The following is a 21,936-nucleotide window of genomic DNA, read 5'->3' as shown; positions in this document are numbered from 1 at the left end:
TTCAGCAAGTTTTCAATAGATGGCTGTAAAGTTCTATGGAAAGGGCAGATGAGTGCACATAGGAAGCGCCGGTGCGCTGTCAAAGCGCAGCCCCAGGTTCAGTTGAGCCCTCTCCAGCGCCTACAAAGTCGCCCAAAGGAATTTGGGGCGGTGGGGGTTTTTCTATTAGTCGTCCCCCTGGACATGCAAAGTGTTAAAGGTTAATGGAGTTAAATCATCTCCTCTTTACATAGAGCCCGATCCTCGGCTGAAACGAGAACCTGCACTGAACGCAGCGCTCATTTCCTGTGCTCTCAGTGGAAAATGCTCACGTTCAGTTACTGCCTAGTGATTATTATTATAGGTTCCAGCTATACATCATAGCCATCTAAAAAGTTATGGAGGCGCTCTCACCTCTAGATGTAGAGGGTACCATGGAGGCCAGGGATTGTAAAACTGATGTGTAGTTTGGAGGATCTTGTTGCTACATAAGGATGCTAATTGTGTTTGCTTCCTGTAGTAAAGATGGTGCTGAGGATAGTAAGATGCAGTCACCCATAGCAACTGTTATATGTCACCTTTCTTCAGTGTAGAGCAGGCAGGTACATGATGGGAGTCATGGTGCTAGTAAAGATGGTGCTGAGGACAGTAAGATGCAGTCACTCATAGCAACCAGTTATCTGTCACGTTTCTTCAGTGTAGAGCAGGCAGGTACATGATGGGGGCCATGGTGGTAATACAGATGGTGCTGAGCACAGTAAGATGCAATAACCCATAGCAACCTGTTATCTGTCACCTTTCATCAGTGTAGAGCAGGCAGGTAAATGATGGGAGTCATGGTGGTAGTAAAGATGGTGCTGAGGACAGCAAGATGCAATAACCTATAGCAACTAATTAGCTTTCACCTTTCATTCAGTGTAGAGCAGGCAGGTACATGATGGGGGACATGGTGGTAGTAAAGATGGTGCTGAGGACAGTAAGATGCAATAACCCTTAGCAACCAGTTACCTTTCACCAGTGTACAGCAGGCAGGTAGATGATGGGGTCATGGTGGTTGCCATGGGTGACTGCAGGCTATACAGTTTATGATCTATTGACATAGTAAAAGGAATATAATATACATAGAGTGGCTTTCACTGCATCAGCTTGCTACTTGTGCTGCAACACAGCTTTCCTGTGAAGACTGCTGCTACTGAGGAATGGCAAAGCTCACATCTGTTGCTATAGCAGTATTTATTAGCAGGCATATTGATGTAAGTCCGGATATTCTGGTATGTTCTGAACAAACATCAGAGGAAATTGGTCACGGCTGTGTCACGGCTTTATTGTTCTGTGAATGTGCTTTTCTGTCACTATAGGCTCAATTCATAAAGCGCCCAGGGCTATAAGGGTTCATTTTTTCCAGCCATGTGACTAATTTTCCCACCTCATTGGACCCGGCTGACAATAACTGTCACTTTTTTGGGTGATTTGTTAGCCTTGTGAATTGAATCTGATATGTGTAGAAGACAGCGCTGTGTTTTATTGTCAAGATGACATCACAGGCCAAGTCAGAAATTCAAATATATACCTGTTCTAGGCTTTTCCATTGGATGAGAGTGAGATCTATGAACATGTGTCAGTTAATGTGCCTCTGGTTAGCTAAGTGTCTGGGAAGAGAATATGATGATTAGCTAAGAAGGCTGCACACAGAGCCTTGTTGGTCTGTTCTGCTGCTTCACCATCAGACTGCGTTCCCACGCTGCACTTAACATAGACTACTTTCACTGCCTCGGAGTGATCACTGCAACCTCTTTCCGGAGACTGGCTGCTCTTGTGTAGTCTTCTCCTGCCTCCAGTTCACCAACAATACATTGTATAGTAAAATGTCACCCTGTACTTGTGTTTGCCATTCCTCTTTTTATTTTAAATGTCACAAAGAGAGCTTGCCCAGGGGATGGCTCTAGTGCTGAAATGGTGGTCCTTGATAAAAAAAAAAAAAAATCCCAATTTGCAAAGTTCACAAGGAGAGTTTTCTCAATAGATCAGACACCATTTTAGTCTGGATTGCAGCTGTTTTTCAAAAGCCCTTTTAGAGGACATTTGTCTTCTGACGGCTTTAACGGGAAATGTACAGTGGACTTTATGATGTGTTTAATGATTGCAGTTGTTGTTTAACACATCATGCATATGAAATCGCCTTCCCTATTAGAGTAGCGTTATATCTATTGCTGAACACCTTGAACTATGAGCTCCTTCGCTGTCCACAATGAATGAAATGGTTTTATTTTGTAACAGGGTATCCTGTTTGTAAACATTCCTACTGTTGCTTACATTTTATTAGTGGAAGACGGCTTATCTGATTATTATGCTTTGCAGAGTGATATCTGTACATGCATGTAAATTAATACTGTAATTAAAGCCTAATGTTTTTATTCCACCAAATTACACAGTAATCCAGAACATGTTGTTGGCATAAATGTGTAGAGCCATGCTTTCAGATAAAGGGATGTTCTCTCCCTAGACAGTAATTCATTGGTCTTGATGCATTACATCTCCATCTCCATAATATTAAATGCAATGTCTAAAAGAAGTTAACACATGTATTTAGTAAGTTAAATGGCTGTCACTCTGCAGTTTTGCTTAACCCTTCATGTTTTATACCTGAGAATTATTCAGAGAGGGCATGATTTTTTTTTCTTCTGTTGGTGAAACACATCAGTATTGGCGTTTGTTTGCTAATTAAATTGACTTGGTGATAACATTGCTTGGGTATTAGCAGGGCATACAATCAGGGCTTGTTCTGAAATGAGTGGGAAAGAGCTGTTTAAATGCCCATCTCCATGAATATGTTTTTTTTTTCTTCAGGAAGTGAAGAATGGGTGACACAGTGTGCCATTTTTCCACACTTAGGCTTTTGTACTGAAATACAGGTCGTCCTGTGGCTAATCCGTTCCCTGATGTCCGATCTGTCTCTCAATGTTTCAAAAAGATGAATAGAACTGTGAACTGTGGAAAGGGCATTGTAATTTATAATTGCAGTTCCATGCCTGCCTATGTTGTCTAGAGAACACTGTTACATGTTTAGACTTTCTCAGTTCTTCGCTTAAGGATAACTAAAAAACATGGCTTAAGTATGATTTGAAAGGTACATGTGTCAAAACTACATGTGTCTGGGATACAGCTCCAATTATCTTTCCCAGCATTACATCATATTTGTCGACTTGAAAGATAGGGCTAATCCAACAATAATGTCAGCCAAATACCACGGGGAATGCATTCGGCAATATTTAGGAAAAAAAATTGAAGCATCTGTGATTGCAAAGACTGTAAATCTTCTCAGTGCCGTCCTGAGCAGATGTGTATACTTGTAAGATTGTGAGTTTTGCAGTGTTGTCACTGAGCATGACATTCTGACCAAGACCTTTGTTTTTCATGTCCCAAACTTGAGATATCTATATTACAAAAAGTACTGCTGTAGATATTGGCATCAACTAGGACATATCTCTTCAAGTCCACTAGTTGTATGGGTTCACTGGTAAACGCTTCTTCTTATCTAAATGAACGTGGTCAGAAGAACTTTGGAGACTATGCAGATAATTTAGTGATAGGTACACGTGCTTGTTATTTCTTTATTTTTGTTAACTTTTGTGCACTTGTCTGCATATCGCAAATCATTATGTAGCACGGAATTGTCTTGGTTTCTATGTTGATCAAGAATTGGATTAATAGGTAGGAAAAAGCACAACACTGTTGGATGTGTCTCCTTCTGCTGCTTTATTTTTAATGAATGCTTCTTGATTAACATATGATGCGTGACTAATTATGGGTTGAAGCCTGTTTACAAGGGATACACTGCAGAAAGATCTGAACTGAGGTGTTTACTCACCCTAATAAACTCTGTTGCCATCGTCATGCCTTATGTGAATAGATTGAAGGGTTTTTTTCCATTAAATTTTTAAATAAAGTTAAATGAATAAGTTATTTTATTGGTATGTTACTTTTTCCATATACAGCTGCTGTTATGAACTTTCTTTAGCTGGTTGGCCCTAAGTTTTCCCAAGTTTAAACCCACTGTAAACATATGCCAGTATGGTTGTATAATGTTCTCTATTGATGTTAGTTATTTGATAATGCCTCAATGTTCCCCATATATTTTATAAACAATATGAACATCAGAACAGATGGAGAGTAAGGGACAGTCTGATAAGCTGTCAGCAAAGTTTTAATGTCTTGAACAGCATGTGGCGTTATATGAGGTAGATATTATCATATAAAACTGGATAGATGACATTGATCTGCCTGGTAGATGCTACACGATAAGTACTTCTAGTGAGAATGCCCATTCTGAGAAATTCCAGCATCCATTTAGCAACCATGGTGATAGCTATTGAACAATTCCAGTTCCTTTTTATATGCAGCTTTGTTTTATTAGGTCTTATGATATATATTTTATATATATTATATGTGGTTACTGAATGCTGCATTCGGTAAAAAAAGGTATTTGTTTCTAAAGTACATAATAATCAGAAGCAATTCCGTCTGTTACTTTTGAAAATAATCTGTAAATCTGATAATTGAGCAGTGTTGTAGGCTGTGGCTATTTATAGTTTAATTTTTAAACCTCATGTGACGGCGGCTGGTTTGCAAGGTTTTACACCTTCCATATACCTAGTCTTTATCAAGTGCTGAAGTTACGCAGTTTATTTCCTCATTATTTTGCCCTTCTTCAAGAAAGCATCACTAAAGGTTATTTGGAAAGGGTTTTTATAAGTAGCAAGCTCATAGATCACTTCTATTTTTTTTATAGGACTGCTCTGTAAAATAGGAGGATTTTCATTCTTTTAGTGCTGTATTATCTCATGCTGCTATTAAAGTGGATATGGTTATCCGCTTTGTTGTAGAAAGATGAGTTATTTTCTGATTTGTTCATTTATTCCCCTATTGCAATCACATCCTCATTAGTTACTTCTTTGTTGTTGACTATGGTTTAATGAGAGGGCTTAACCTTTGTTTAGAGTCTGATGAGATTACATGACAGGTGTTTGATGCTCACATGTTACAGGGAAGCAATTTCACATTTACACCATCGACTATTACCATAATTGGCCCTATGAATGACTTCTCAAGGCTGTAACCCAACTCTAGAATTGCATGGGGAAGGTTGCGAAAGTGTTAGCTTTTCGGCTACTCTTTTGCCTTTCATCTATAATGAACTCATATTTTTGTAAAAAAAAATAAAAGTTTTTTTTTTTTTCTATGTACCCAGCTAGTCTGATGAAATATGTCTTACTGAGAACATTGAGAATATGTGATTGTTTTCAGAGTTAGATAGTACAATCTGACTTTTGGTATAGCATAACAAATTGAATGCCAGTTCAACTGATCAAACAGGTAAAATGACTGGGGACAGTGTATATGTATATATATGTATAACTGTGTATATATGTATAACTGTGTTTTGTCTTCACGCGGGCTGTCCTAAAGTCAGACAATGGACAGTAGTAGTGTGAAACAGCACACTGCTTTTCCTTGTTTAATGGTATACCAAAACCCATGTATAGTGACTGACACGTCACCTGTAAAATGTTGCTCCTCTTACCATTTGTAAAATACGCAATGCTATGAAGTTTGGTGCAGGTATCTATTCAGAATAAATAATTCTATTATTATGCAAGGATTTTTTTTTCTAGTGCCAGGAACATTAAAGGACAATGACCATATTTTGTGTCAGTATATTCATTTAATACAGTGTTTTAATGTGTGATCATTTTTGTCTGTCTAACTCTAGCCAAAACGAATATACATTGAACTATCCATCTATAACATGCAGTATAACATTTGTTTCCGTATACAGGTTTTTATCAGATATAAAGGTTGAATGTGCAGATTAGTGCATGTGACAGGCACAATGTAATAAAAAAAAAAAAACATTTGAGTTGATTTACTAGTAGCACCTAATATTCACTTAGTACTGTGAATATTCACTCAGTTTAGCGAATACGATGTCTTGCAATCTAGATATCTAGTCTTGTAAATGTTAGTTAAAAAAAAAAAAAAACAGATTTTCTCTTGCACCCGACTGGCTGAATTAAGTGGACACAGTGAGGGGAATTTATCAAACTGGACCAGACAAATCTGGAGCATTTGCCCATATCAACCAATCAGCTTCTCTTTTCAGTTTGTTACGTTAAGCTTTGAAAATGAAAAAGAGAAGCTGATTGGTTGCCATGGACAACTGCTCCAGATTTTGTCTTCTCCAGTTTTGATAGATTCCCCCCAGCTTGTTTTGCAAAGTGAAAATTCTTTACTTGTAAAATCAAAACTGTGCAGGATTGTACTGATAAACAGGACTGGGCCAAAAGAAAGGCAGGAGAGGCTCACACCTTGTCTGCTGTGTTGGTGGTGGGTTGTACCTGGGGCTGTGAGCACTCCTCGGGACCCGGCTGTCAAACTGACAGCCTGGTTTCCAATAATATACCAGGACTGTGGCTCTTCCAGTGTAACTTGCATGGCTTGAATGTAACAGCAGGTGTCCCTATGTATAAGAGCAGTGGTGACAACGACACCTGATACATAGAGCTGACAACCTAGCTTTGCTCTGTTGCTGGAAAAACAAATTACACTTTAAGGGCGCCAGTTCCATTTTATTTTGTTATCCTTTTCCATTTTTGTCTATTGTTTTGTTTACTTTTTTAGGGCTGCATTAAGAAAATACGCAAAGTTAACAAAAGAAAAAAAAAACTCTATTTCATTTGCAAATAATTTGAATCATGCTTTGTACCAGAAACATGATATTGGTGCCCTTATATAAAGAATACGCTGCAGAATAAAATTTGCCCTTTTCTAGTTATAAGCTTTAGTTTCCCGATGAAAGAACAAATTTTGCTTTTCAGAATGTTGATGAGAACATGGCTCTGCTTTACCATCTTCATTATGTTTAAGTTACACTGGCCCTGTCATGTCACACCACCTTTTCCCCATCCCATTCAGTTTTCATAGAGCAAAATGTGGTATCCCCTAATGCTGATTACACACATGGCATGTTGAGCCACTCTTAAGGTGCCCATACACTCTACAACCCTCGCAAGACTTTTGTCTTGCGAGGGTTGTAAAGTACTTAAAAAAACGTACAATCTGCCCATCTTGGACAGGCAGATCGTACTTGCGATCTTCCGATGACTGCAATGCTGAACGGGCAGTGTGCGCGTGCGCACACCGGCCCGTTCGGCAGTTGTCTCTAGATCATGTTAAAAACCAGCCGAAAATCGCACGATTCTCGGCTGGTTTTCCAACATGATAGAAATACAAAAGTCGTGCGACCGTACAGTGGGAACGGTCGCACGCCTTCCATACACTGCACGATTCTCGTACGATCGCAGGATTTCCCGCGATTCTCGTACGAGAATCGTGCAGTGTAGGGGCACCTTTAACCAGCCTTTAATTGCAAATACAATTGAGGGGTCAAGGTAGCTCACCACCAGTTTCAACTTTCTAATTAGCGGCCTTTGGTAAAAGGTTGTCTTTTGGTAATTTCTCTGATTGAAAGCTGGTTGAAATTACATGTAAATTTCCACTTGGGGCTAGCCTTTGGCCAGAGAAGAGTGGTTGTCATCTCTGCCCCTTATGCTACCCTGGCCAAAGAATGTGGTAGTCTCAGCTTAAGTTTGGCACACTTTGGCAACTTTTCCTTGGGTGCCAGAGAAACTTGTCATGTCACTGCTGATACGCCCATATGTTTCATGTCTATTTACTTAATTGAGCTGAAAGATCTAACAGTTAATTGGGCACTGTCATTTAGAAAGTAAACAACTGTGTATTTCTATTTCTATAACCTTTGTTATATAGCAAGTACTGAACAGAAATGTCCAATGCCGTCCCTTCCGTCTTATATTTTATAAATGTCGCTCTCTTGTCCTTGACAAGAGCTTTTGCAACATTTTGTGCAAGTTGTTTTTACCTGTAAAACAACAAATATTATCACCATCATAACAGTTGTCAATGGCTGATACTATATCGTAGCCGCTAACAATCACAGTAAAACTGTAAAAAATCAAATGTGATAATTTTCAGACAAGCTTGGATTGCAGTATTTATGCAACTTCCCTTTTTCTTTAAAAACACTAATTAGCTATAAGCTAACATAGAATGCTTTACTGACTTGTTTACAGCAATGTCTCAGAGAATTAGGCAAAGCGACAGTACAGAAGTACAGAAGGGTAATAATAATTATGAATTGTATGAACTGGTTAGAGCCATTCAAGACCATACAATGCAGTACACTTTAAGCTGAACTCCTGGCTAATAGCTAAATGCAGTTGAAATACAAATATGGGAAGTGCTTTACCTGCCAATAGATTTGTGTTTTTTTTTTTTGTCCAGTATTGTGTTCCAAAGCACTTCTTGGGTGTAACTCATCCAGGTCCTGCACATGCTATGTCTTCCCTACAGACTGTACCACAATGGGGTAATACAGCCTGGTCTAAGACCCACCTTAGATTTGGTTGGGCAGTTATGCAGCAGTATCACACTGATGAAGTCACCACTCTGTTCCCTACTCGTATCAGTGTTAGTATAGTATTATGAGGTGCAGTACAGCATAACTGCCTAACACTGCTTTCCCCCACCCCACCCCTGCCCCAGAGTGCTGCTGTGCACAGGATTATAGAAAGTTAACATTAACAATTTTTGCCAGCTGTACGTAAAATACATTGACAGGGTTACTCCTAGGAGGCTGAAGAGTTTGGAGAAAGCTGGAGAAGTGAACAATCTAGGACAAGACATCTGATTTGGAAAAATTCTCCAATTCAGCTCACTTTCAAGTTTAGCTATGTTGTCCTAGATTGTTCCCTTCTGCTGCCTTCTCCAAACTCTTCCTTTTGTAAATAGCCTTTTTTCCATATCTGTGTAGTAATCCAGTGTGACACTCTGCCTCTGTGCAGGAGCTTCCTGTAATAAAGACCGGTCACTGCTGCTCTCTCTTTTTGTGCAGTGACTGGTCTTGTATCTGCCCCTCATGTAGTTTTCTGCATGCACCCTGTAGTGGATGGGCTTTCCTCAGTTATGTGCATCACAATGATGTTATCTTTACAAGGTAATAACAATGTTTGCAAAGTAATTTGGTGCACAAAAAGTGGATTTATATCCTTTAGGGTTATTGAGGAATATATTTAAATAAAAGTTCCTGTGCCCAGAGTTCAGTTATAAGTACAATTTTTTACTTGAAGTGTACCAAAAGCAGAGAATTAATGTTGTAGCTCATCCATCCTTAAATGTGGTGGCTCCATTAGTTTGTTTTTTTTTTTTTTATTTATTCCTTTTTGTTTTTAACCTGATGATCTGGCCAGTAAGTCCGTTATTTTTAACTTCCTTGAACAGGCCAAGCTGTCCAGCAAAAGTGGTTGTTGTAGGGTTGAAACAAATCATTCAACACTGACAAAGGTGCAGTGGTCATCTTTTATTCATTCATCTCAAAAGGATCAAAAAACCTTTTGCTGTAACTGCCTAAAAAGCATTGACTGGAGTTTGGCTCTATTGTGTTAGTCAAGTCCATCTAAATCTGCTAGTCTATCTAACACTACCCTTTCATCCATAGAGAGGAGTCACTCTAAGACAGGAAGTGTGTTAACGGCAGGATCATCATGTGAATATGAAGGAAAAAAAGGCGAAAAAAAGAAAGCTAATGCAGCCACGGCATTAATTATTGGTAATTTGCAATACATTACATTTAGATATGCTTTACGCTTAGTTGGAGATATGTAACACATTATCTTAGATTGTTTGCAAAGTAATAAAATGGTGCTATTAATAACTGCCATTTCAACAGGCCAGAGTTAAATAAAAGCAACTGTAATCGGTTGTAATGAGCAACAAGAAAATTCTGACAGAGTACCAAGAATAGAAAGGTCACTAGGGAGGCTTAATTTATGTATTTATTTATTTATTTGAGGGAAGCATTAACTTTCATATAAAGGTCCCATAGAAAACATTTTAGTTTAAAGTAAAAGATGCACCAAAAATTGTTCCCAGGGTGCCCACTTTAGGATCTAAAAATGCTTATCAGGAGCACTACAGCTTAACAAGCCAGTACAAAATAAAGGTAACTACTTTATTCATATCAATGGCTAAGCTCATATTCTAGGTTTAGTCTTCATTTTTTAATATTACAGATCTCACATACATAATAATTGGAAGAACAGCATCCTTATCAGATGCATCTGCTAAAGTGTTGGTTTCCCAGAATGCATGATTTGTGGCAGAAGTATTTCTCATTATCACCTAGAGAATGAATATAAGGAATAAACTCTTAAACAGCATGAAGGTACCCCACTGAGCTGTTTATTCTGAGATGGTAAACAGCTCCCTTGATACCTTAGTAATCTTTCAAGTTATCCTGAAATCAGACTCATTGCCAGCATAGCTGCTAAAATGAACTTCATACTGCATAATGAAGTGCAACCTAAGATCATTTGTTAAAAGGAAATCACTACCCTCTATTAGTCTGGTAAATGGGGTATAGAAATTATTTTGGCACTTTTAACTTGCAAATGTACCATTATACAAATTTTCAAATGAGGCAGATTCATCTTATGGAATACATTGAATCACCCTTGGTGTTCCATTGATCTAGTGTCTTTATACTTCAAACGGTGAAGGAATTTACCTGTTTAAAACCCAAGTTCTCCTTCAGATGTCTTTCATACATTTATGTTTAGTACATGTACAAATCATTAGTAAGACCTCGCCTGGAATATGTGGTTCGATTTTGGGCACCAGTTCACAAAAAAGGAGGTTGGGGAGCTGGAAAGAATTCAGAGAGGGGCAACTGAACTAATAGGAAGCATGGAGGAGCTCAGCTATGAGGAAAGATTAGCTGAACTGAATCTGTTCTCTCTTGAGGACTTATTTTTTCCCTGTTGAAGCAAAATGGATCAGGCTTTAAATGTTTTCTTTTCTCCTCTGGATCAACTGCCGGTATAGGGTTCTGTTTATGGAGGTTTTCTGTTTATTTATTAATCTTTTTTTTCCTTGCATTGGTTGAACCAATGGGCGTGTGTCTTTTTCAGACCTGACTAGCTGTAACAAGAGTTAAAATAAAATTAAACCCTCACAAAAATACTTAGTTTGTACAGCACAGTATTTGAAACAGGAATTTTTTGATTGATTTACATTTAAAAAAACAAATTTGGCACATTTAAGATGGGAATGGAGCTCAGATTAGTAGGTTATATGTACAGTTTTTTTTTTTTCTTGCCCACCATCAGTCTCAAGAAACATGAGTGATGTGGGGTGAACTGCAATATTACAGAGAAAATTAAATAATGGTGCAGCACTGTATCCAGTTGGGGCTCTTTGCTATTACATAGTTCCAGCCATAAGCACATAATTGCAAATGTATCCAAATCTTTGGATTTGTGTTCACTTCAAGAGTTAATGAGTAGAATAAAATATACCAGATCGTCCTTTTAACCATCAAGTGGTTGAAAGTAAGTTTTAAGCTGAACCTGTTCTTTGCCCATGCAGGATAAATCAACTGCATTGGTATGAACAGGCATATGTTTGGGTATGGGGGAGTATGTGGCTCGCTCTCTTTCCTCCCATGTGACTGTGTTGGTGCTCGCTGATTGGCCTTTTAGGCACACAGCTCTGTCACACAGGATGACAAATCAATCTTCCATTCTCTGTAAGCTGCGCTCACCCAGGGCTTCTTCTCTTTGCTCTCCTTGGTAAATGCAACAGTGGTGTAGTTAAGGGAATATAAGTATAAGCAACTACAGGAACTGACCTTAAAATGAACCTGCTGCTCTGCCCTGCATGGCCAAAAATTACCACATAATATAATTTTGGTGTTTCCCCTCCTCTAACGGCTGTAACTCTATACCTGCTATTGACACTGAAATTTGAATTTTCGGTGAATTAAAAAGCTCAGCTTGATATGTTGCAATAAAAGCTTAATCCTTATGTTTACTATTTGGCCACTCAACATGATGTTGATAGTGGTACAGACACAAAGTACCAGATTCACTACAGAATTAATTGTTGCACTGGTCAACTAAGATTGTTAGGTTAACTGCAAATTATATCCTTTCTCTTTGCAAGGAAAATCAATAGAAGTGTTTTTTATTTAGCCATTTGAACAGTTTGCCCCTTTAAAAATTCAACATTTTAATTAGACAGGATTTTTTAATACAACACTGCCTATATATGACATGTACAGAATAAGCTCCATGATTTTAAAGCTCTAATCTTACAGCATTTCTCTTTACTAATTTGTATTCTACCTATCAGCTTGTCAGAAATCTTCATGTATTTTATTCCATGTCCTAAACAATAGCACTAGTTATAAGGTTTGATTCCACTACACCACTACTTTTAGATGGGTTTCTTTTGACTCCGAGATATAAATGCACATATTTAAGATATATTTGCATTTTGTATCTTGGGCTGTGGAAGGTCTTGAATGTATTTTGAAAAGCTTTGCTTGTTCACTTTTCTTTTTCAAATCAAGAGAAGACAGATGCAGACAGTTCTTAATGATGAAGGACGTACCTTAAACAAGGCATCAGTCTTTCCTCTAGTTTTGTTAGGTTAATTTAGGCTAGCCCTGATGACCTGAAGATGAGAGTTTCATTTTTTCTTGAAGAAAAATATAATGTAAATGTATAAACTCATTTAAGACTGTGGAGCTGTATTTCATTTCATTGTTCAGTGGAGCTGATACGAATTTCTCTCCATGGAAGCTTACCATTTACTACAGTTGCTGGATTTACAGAATACATACATATAAGATCCTTTTTTCTGGAAAATAATCTTTATTTAAAAAAAAAAATATATACAAAACAATAGCCAATTCTGAACTGTTTATTTTCTATATTTACCCTATTTAAGCAATATTTTTTTATATTTGGTTTAATGTGAACCTGTATAAAAAAAGTAAAATAAACCATTGGGTGCTCTTTGGAGCATTAATTTACCTTCTCCACTCCTTCCTGCTGTCCCTTACAGCCTCTTAAAATATTTTAGGCTGGAACCAATCATACACTGATGGCACAATTCTAGGCATGCCAAGAATTATGAGTTTTTGGGCCTGGCAATTTTATATTCAAACAGTGAGCAATGCATTGAGGGAGTTGAATGTCATGTACAGTATTCCCCATAACAGGATTTTGGAGATTACTACAACTGGGATAAGGCATCAGAGGGCTATACATTTGGATTTTTTTAAAAGCATATGGTACTCTAAAGTATGCTGTGTGGATTTATTTTGCAGTACACTGTTGAAGTAAACTAAATAGTGTTTTTTTTTATCCTTAGTACTTTGACTCTATTATTTGGTTCAAATCGTTATTTATTAGTAAACATTCTTCTTTTTTCCCCCAAAAATTAGATGCTCTGGGGTTGATTTACTAAAGGCAAACAGGCTGTTCACTTTTCAAAAGAATTTTCCCTTCCAAGGGAATTTTCCCTTAGCTTAGTGAATGGGGTAAAGCTCTGCTGACTTCCATCATCCAATCCTGTGCAACAGGGGTGTTCATATACCAGTGTCAATACTTGGGATTTTCACGAGAACTACCAGGGTTGCAGTGGTTGCAGCTAGGACCTGGCTCTGGCACTCCACCACTGTCCTGAAATCATTAGTCTGTATCATTTTAGAAAAACTGTCACATGACAATAAAGAAAAATGTATCAGTACTTGTATCTGTGAGTACTTGGACAAGTATCAGTACTTGAAAAAATGGTATTGGTGCATCCCTAATATATATATATATATATATATATATATATTTAAAAAAAACATACATTAAAACAGGGATGCACAAATCCCAAGAGCTCCGTATGCTCCTTAAAAATTACAGCTACCTCCTAACTTTTGAATTTTTCTCTAGTCTAGTCTTGGAGCTGGAAAAGTATCTGTACATGTACTTGTACCAAGTACAGTACTTGGTATCTGAACATATCTAGTGTGCAAGCAAAAATACTGTTTTTTTCCCCTTACAAGTGATTGGGTATTCTTTGCAAAGTGAATTCTCCCCACATTCACTAAGTTAAGGGAGCATTTCCCTGAAAAGTAAACAGGCTTATTTGCCTTTAGTAAATCATCCCCTCTCTCTTGAAACTTAAAGTCTAGATGAAGATCGCTTGTCTCTTGCTTGCTGGAGATATTTGGATGCTTCATAACATTCTGGACAGAAACAGTGCACCCCATACCCCCATTATTGTCAATGTTGCCCTGATTCCAGGGAAGTAACCTTTAAATGTTTAAACAGACAGACATGTTAAAGCACATTATAGCTGGCTGAAGATTAAAATGGAAGGTTCATTTTAGTAATATTAAAGTACAAAACTGCTTAGCAACCAAATATATATAATCCCTGTAAGTGAAATAAAATAAAATATATATAAAATCCCTGTAAGTGAAATACCCACTTAACCATGGCAGGGAAGGGCCAGTAGTTCTTGTCAGCATGTAAGGTTCAAGTGTAAAGTACAAGCAGGAAAATGTCAAGTAATACTCATTGGGACATGTATGCAATACACCTTTGCTAAAGATGAACATTTCATCCAGGCTTTCTGTGAAATAACTTTTGAATTTTGGGTGTACAGTGTTTGCACATGTGCCTTAGACCAGATATTAACAAACTGACATAGATTAAAATGAGAAAGATGATACATTTTCCTGCCCTCATCGTAAGTGCTTTTCTCCCAGACAAAACCTTCTTAACCATCTTAAGCTGTTTGTTTTTTCATTTCCATGCATGTGCATGAAATAAGGTTCCTTATTTTTTATTTCTTAATTTCAAATAGGGTTAATGGTTTCTCCTAGGGATGCACCAATACCGATACTAGTATTGGTGCCAATGCCGAGTATTTGAGTGAGTACACGTACTCGCCCAAATGCTCCGATACCTTCCCCGATATCGGAACTTCAGGCCAGAGGATTTCAGTGCCATGATTATTGACCCTCCTCCCTGCTTCTTGATTGGCCGGGAAGCCGGCTCCATGCTGATTGCCTGGGAAGCCAGCTTTCCAGCCAATCAGCATGGAGCCGCCTTCCCGGCCAATCAGGAAGCCTGGAGGCAGTTCATTACTCACCACCTGGCTTCCTGATTGGCTGGGAAGCTGGCTCGGTGTTGATTGGCTGGGAAGCCGGTTTCCGGCCAATCACAATCGAGCCGGCCAAATAACATCGAGCCGGTTTCCCGGGCAATCGGGAAGCCAGGTGGTGATTGCCCAGGAAGCCCGCCTCCATGCCGGGGGGAAGCACAGGTATCGGTACTCGGTATCGGTGAGTTCCTAAAGCAAAATATCGGTACTTGCACTCGAAAACGAAAAACCGGTATAGGTGCGTCCCTAGTTTCTGCCAACAACAACACAAAGGTTATTTCTGTTGAATGCTACTTATTACTTGTTACATCACTAGTAAAACCTCAACATTTGTAAAATCTGAGTTATCATACCTGGGCTAACTTTGATAGCCATCACATGCCATCAGTGTACTTCCTATTATCTTATTTTTTGCAAAACACATTGAATGTCATTGCGGGTCTACACTTTGGAGGACACTGTATCCATTTTGTGTCCACCAATATAGGAACCTGTGCTGACAACTGATATGTTCTGCAGTAAGTTCTGTCTGGCATAGAGATGAACAGGGGTTTTCTGATTGTACAGGACTACAGCCAATTAGGTCACTGATCCTCACACGCTTTTAAGGGCATCTCTGATGCATTCTCTGATTCCTAAAATGAAAATTTCCTAGTTTTAGAATGACCATGTAGGCTATTTTAGATCATTTGTAAATTGTAAATATCTTGAAGTGTATTTCCACTTTTGCAGTCAAATTGTAATAACATTTACTTTATATCTGTTACATGTTTTTATTCACATTCTATAACTTAAAAAAGAAAAGTTTTTTCCCTAAAGTGAAGTTTCCTCTGGAATGCAAGGGGATAGGGAGGTTAATGTTAACCATAATTAACCCTGTCTTTTCTGTGCTGGCAGATCTCATTATCATTTGTAAACTAAGCTGTTAAAGATCTAGAAAAATTTATCAAACTGGAGCAAACAGATTCTGAAGCAGTTGCCCATGGCAACCAATCAGCATCTCTCTTCAGTTTGCCCAGGTAAGATTTGAAAATGAAAGAGAGAAGCTGATTGGCTGCAGTCCAAATCTGCTCCAGATTTTGTCTGCTCCAGTTTTGAAAAATCCCCCTATTGTATATTAATGAGAGGAAGCTCAGTGTATTTTTTCTGTGGGGACAGCCACAGTTTCCTGTCACTTTGAAATTGTAGATTATCAAAAAAGTAAGAAATATTTAAAAAAATAAAATAGGTATGCTGTGTGAAAAAGAAACACATAACAAACATATTGGGACGTGTTCTTAAAATTGACTGCAAAAGTGAAATACACTTTAAGGACGTAATCCATAATAGTTACACAATATATTACAGACAATGTTGGAAATGCAAAAAAAACCTTTCCATTTTGTTAGTCATTTCATACGAAGAATCCTACCATTAGTCCACTACTATTAAGCATATCCAAGTCAAATAGTGTTGGTTAAAGTAGCAAGCAGTAGAAATATGCAAACACATAAAAAAAATTAAAACGTTACCAAGAAGGTAATTACTGACCTCTGTTCCTGCTGCTTTTCTCATCTGAAGATCTGGAGCTTCTCGAGTGGCCGAGCAGGATAATGGGGCGGACGCATGCGAAGTAGAGATCTTTGGCGGGGAGAGACACAGTGGAGGTGAATGCACACAGTCGGGATCGAGCACGTCGGACAGACACCGTGGGACACAGCAGTCAGCGCTGGATTAGAGACCAGCACCAGCGCTGGAGGGATTTCTGAATACAAGTGGAAGGAAGAAGATGTTTGGATCATTTAAGGTAAGTCCTTAAAGCAGCATGGTGGGGGGAGGAAAATAATTGTGACTTTAATGTCACTTTAATATTCATTTCATGTTTACTTGTTAAAGGAGTTCTTTAGCAGTCGCTAGAACACTGCTTTTTAGCAAGGCAACTTTAATGCTCATGTACAAACAGCTAGTAAAATGCATTGATTAGGATCCCTAGCACTGCTTTGCCTTGTGTTTTTTATTTCATATGTTTCATGTTTCCTAGTTTATTAGCTTGGAGTATTTATTCTTGACATAAAAGGTTTCAGTCTCAATTCCTATGCTTAAAAAACATGTAGTGCACGGCAAAGCTAGAAAAGAAAACTGCAACTGGGCCATTTTCAGCTGCTGCTTGATGGTAATGTTGAATAAACTCCTTGCCAACTAGGTCAGCCAAATGTCGGATTCCTCTGGCAGAAATGATTGCAAGTTTCTATTTTGTGACATTTTACAAAGAAGACAAAATGCATGCTTCTTATAAAGAACACATCTTTTATAGAGGACAACATTTTCTTGATGGGGACAAATTATGAAAGCTCTGCTAAATATCGAAATTTTGCACAACACAAAGAATAACAACAGAATAAACATTAAAATAAAAACTTACTACAGACCTCTTTCATTTCTTCATCGTTTCTTCATTTTGTTTATTTCATGCTCTTTTCTTAAAGTATATTTATGTCTTACCCACTGATGTGTGTCCATTTAAAAAAAAATATGTGCTAACATCTATTAACCTTTTATACACAGGTATTATGACTATTTTCCCTACGGTTTTAAAAAGCTAGAACCTTGCGGTTTGTTTTGTTTCATATTCAGTACCTTTTTGGCTAAAACAACATAATGTTAAACCTTTACATATGAATACTACTTATAGTCAACTTGTGGAGATATACACCATATTATTGTTACTCACAACCATATCTTCCATCTGTCATCTTTTAAGACTTTTATGTGCATCATCAAATTACAGGAACAAAATGGCAGAAATTAATAATAACTTTGGTGGGAAAATATTTCCATTCCTTCAATGCTAGTGAACTAGTAAAGGGATCCATAAAGTGTGAGATTACCCAGTCTTTGAGTAATTGATCAAATAAAGAATTAGTTTACTTTCTTACTAGGTTCTACCCTAACAAAAAGAATGGTAATTTGTATTTAGCATGGAAGCTCCTTATTAGGGCAATAGCAATCTTATCACATTATCACCAGCCAATAAAAGAAGGTCCTCAGTTGGTTCTGCTTATTCTTTGACCAGGTACAAGGCCAAGTTTTTCTTAAATGGTAAATAGGAAGGGAACTTGTAAGGGGTCCCAAAGCACCCATTTAACAGGTCACAAACGCGTGGATCATTTTACCCACTAGTGTCCATTACTTCATGAATATACTTAAATTCAGTTTTTACTATTCTCAGCTGTTAAATGTAATGAAGGCTATTCAAGTATTTAAAGTAATATGCCACAGAGAATCAGTTTGTAACTTAACTGTTAGTGAAACTGAATAGGTTTCATCCATGTGGCCAATGAGTCATGGATCGATTTCATCTGTCGGAGGCTCATGAGCATGTATTTTTTGACAGATTCCTTTTAATATTCTTTAAGATCCACTTAATGGGATTGTAGCCATGAGAAGATGTGATAGAAATGAGCTTGTAAAAGAATGATAAGAAGGCTAGGAGTTTTAATTTAAAACAACTCGGCTGTGTTGCTCACACTGTAATGACTGTAACACCCTTTCTTTAAAACTTGAATTTGATTATCCAGCTCTATATAGTCTTTTATTCTATGAATTATACGCTTAATTTTTACAAAGGAACAATTATCTGTAAATCTGTAAAATTTGTAAATCTGTAAAATTTAAGACAGTAAAAGACAGAACATACTAGGAGGTTACATGGGAATGCTATCGGATAACATAAATAAGGAGGGAAAATAATAGATAGAAAACCAAATTATTTTACCTGAAAAGTATTGGAATATCCTGGACGGGTGTTTGGTCCAGGCTATTGCTACAGGAATATCCATTCTTAGTAATTCTAAACACCAACACATTTTTGATGCCTATCATTTGGTATTGCCAGTCATAAAGTCATAGTTCATAAAATTTCACTGTAAGGAACGTAAAGAAGGCATTTTTTAGGCCTTTGGTCTAATAAAGTACAAGCTAATTGATAATCTTAGGCAATCCTTAATACAGTTTGGCAAATAACTAGATCTCACTTTAGATAATAAGAAACAAACACTATATGAAAGATTTTCAAAAAAGGAGTACCATAACCTTCCATAAAGTTGCCAATACACCTCCAGATCTTTTATGATGGAAGGTAGCCTCAATTAAAACTGATTTGCCTTCCATATTGAAAGCTCCACCTGTGGTCCAGACATGTATCCACCACCAATGTTGTGCACAAGGGAATGTCTGTTAAAAATCCAATGAGTTGCACGTTAGCAGCTGTTGAATCACAACATCTTTCATCTCACTTAACAATTATGAAGGGAATAAATACTGAGCAAGAGCAAGAAAGTCTGTGACAGCTCATACACATGCATAGTATCAGAAGAGAGGGTCTAAAATTAAACTTTACTGCAAATAATATGTGTGTATATGGGATAAATTGGAATAAAGTAAAATCTTGCTTTTACTGTGAAATAATTTAAAGAGGAACCCCAACTAGTAAGGGTCAACTGCTCATTTTGGTCTAGGGACTGTAATAAAGACGATATGTTCATCTGATCCTAGTGATAGGGAAAGCAGAGCTCAATAGTAGATTAGCCATTTTCATATGACAGCAGCAAGCTTTGCCAAAGCATGGGTTGAAGAACCACAATAAGCAAAGATACAGGCTCTAAGAAGTGGTCCTAACTAATCAATGAAGGTAAAAGTTTTAGTAAAATTACAAACCTATAAATTATAAATATCTCTCTCTCTCACTCTCTCTCTCTCTCTCTCTCTCTCTCTCTCTATCTATCTATCCATAATGTACATTGTCAAGTAAGTATATACATATGAGATAAAGAGCCAAGTGTGCTTGAACCTTTACAGAAACCTGAAGAAGAGAGGTCTCATTCAAATGTGGTGATTTAACAAAGCAGTCCTTTATGATTTTTTTTTACTTGATATCAACATTCTCATGCACTTACTTTAGCCCCTTTGTGAGAGTCATATGACTTTTTAGGGATATTCAGATACCAAGTACAGTAATACCTTGGTTTACGAGCATAATTAGTTCCGGAAGCATGCTTGTAATCCAAAGCGCTTGTATATCAAAGCGAATTTCCCCATAGGAAATAATGGAAATTCAGATGATTCGTTCCACAACCCGACAATATTCAAATAAAAATAATTACAATACAATACTGTAATATAATACTGTACAAAATATAAAGAAAAATAAACCAATTACCGGTACCTTCGTGGCTGGTGTGAGGCGGACAAGAGAGAGGAGGATTATTGTGTAGGACGACTTTCACTATCACTAACGGAATCACTGCTATCTCTTGACTCAATGGAATCTTTTTCATTTTGTGAAACCTTAACAAGGAATCTATCCAATGTGACAACGCATTGTCGTTAAACAGACTCATCGCTCGCACTGCTACAGCCTTATTCGTGTGGTGCTTTCCTACAAAATTTTGCTCTTATTGCAAGACATTGCTTGTATATCAAGGCAAAAGTTTTCAGAAATGTTTGCTTGTCTTGCAAGACACTCTCAAACCAAGTTACTTGTAAAACAAGGTATTACTGTACTGTAGTTGGTACAAGTATAGATACTTTTCCAGCCAGACTAGACTAGAGAAAAACTGAACGGTTAGGAGGCAGCTGCCATTTTTATCAAGCATATGGGGCTCCTGGTATTTGTGCACCCCTGTTTTAATGTATGATTTGTTATATTAAGGATGCACCAATACCATTTTTTCAGACCAAGTACTCACAGATACAATTACTGATACGATTTTGTTTAGTGTCATGTAGCAGTTTTTCTAAAACAATACTGACTAATGATTTCAGGCCAGTGGTGAAGTGCCAGGGCCCTGTCACAGCTGCAACTGCTGCAACCCTGGTAGTTCTCATGAAAATGCCAAGTATCAGCACTGGTATCTGAACATCTCTAGTCTAAATGTAAAATGCATACATTGTTTATTCTGTTCATGAAAAATAACAACATATTTTCACATGCACTCTTGGCAAGATCACTGGTTGATGAATGTGCCACCTGGTAATTGAGTCAACACATACAGTATATGAATACATAATCTTATGGTGGCTTGGAAGAGTGGATGTGCCAAACGTACCTATAGATGTATAGGTATTACTGGCTTGAATATTATATGGCATGATAACAAAAGTTATTAAACGGTTTGTGACTGGTGCATTAGGAATTGTGTTTCCTACTTATAGTGTACCTTCTTTCCTTTTTACCTCTATTTATTTGAGAGACATAGCAAAAAGTGCTTTTTTTGGAATTTCTCCTTAATACTTGAAGTAGATTCCATAATGATTTGCGTTTCCTAGAATTCTGATTAACTTTGATTGCTGCTATTAAGAATTGTGATTATCTGCGGTGTTTAGCATATATTGGCACCTGTTCCTTCACATGTAAATGGTTTTGTTGCATCAGTGCTTGAAATCTCATGATTAACACAGCAATACTGTGAGAATAGTTTAATGTATTTTCAAGTATTGGGCTACAAACTATATTTTTGACAATTTAATATTGCTAGACTTAGTTACATCTTTATCTTAATATTTCACATAAAAAAACAATACATTTAGTACTTGCTTTACAAAGAACACTAGCAAAAGTGTGCCAATTCACTGAACAGGTGGATACGGAAGCGTGCATCACTACAGCTGAGGCATACATTGGTCCAGTGGCTGCAGGTGCAGAGGCAGATGTTGGTGCAGTGGTGAGTGAAATGGGTACATGTAGGAGAGGTGGTGAGAGCAAGGAGGGAGAAAGAGGGTCAGGTGCAGTGGAGAGAGTGAGGGTTTGGGAGTAAGTGGGGGTGCTGGGAAAGGAGGATAGGAATTAGCTGTGGTGGTGAGTATGCAGGGGATGCAAAGTGGTAAGGAGGTTGG

The 21,936-nt window shown here is 37.7% G+C and overlaps 1 protein-coding gene across 1 annotated transcript in view; it reads left to right on the top strand.

Moving 5' to 3' along the window:
• FAM19A5 (family with sequence similarity 19 member A5, C-C motif chemokine like) overlaps positions 1-21,936 on the top strand; it is a 349,274-nt gene that overhangs the window by 571 nt on the left and 326,767 nt on the right. The window lies entirely within an intron of this gene.

The sequence above is a fragment of the Nanorana parkeri genome, unplaced genomic scaffold, assembly GCF_000935625.1.
Source record: "Nanorana parkeri isolate BGI_ZX_2015 unplaced genomic scaffold, ASM93562v1 scaffold133, whole genome shotgun sequence".
Classification (NCBI taxonomy): domain Eukaryota; kingdom Metazoa; phylum Chordata; class Amphibia; order Anura; family Dicroglossidae; genus Nanorana; species Nanorana parkeri.
This window is presented reverse-complemented; position numbering and strand designations above follow the sequence as displayed.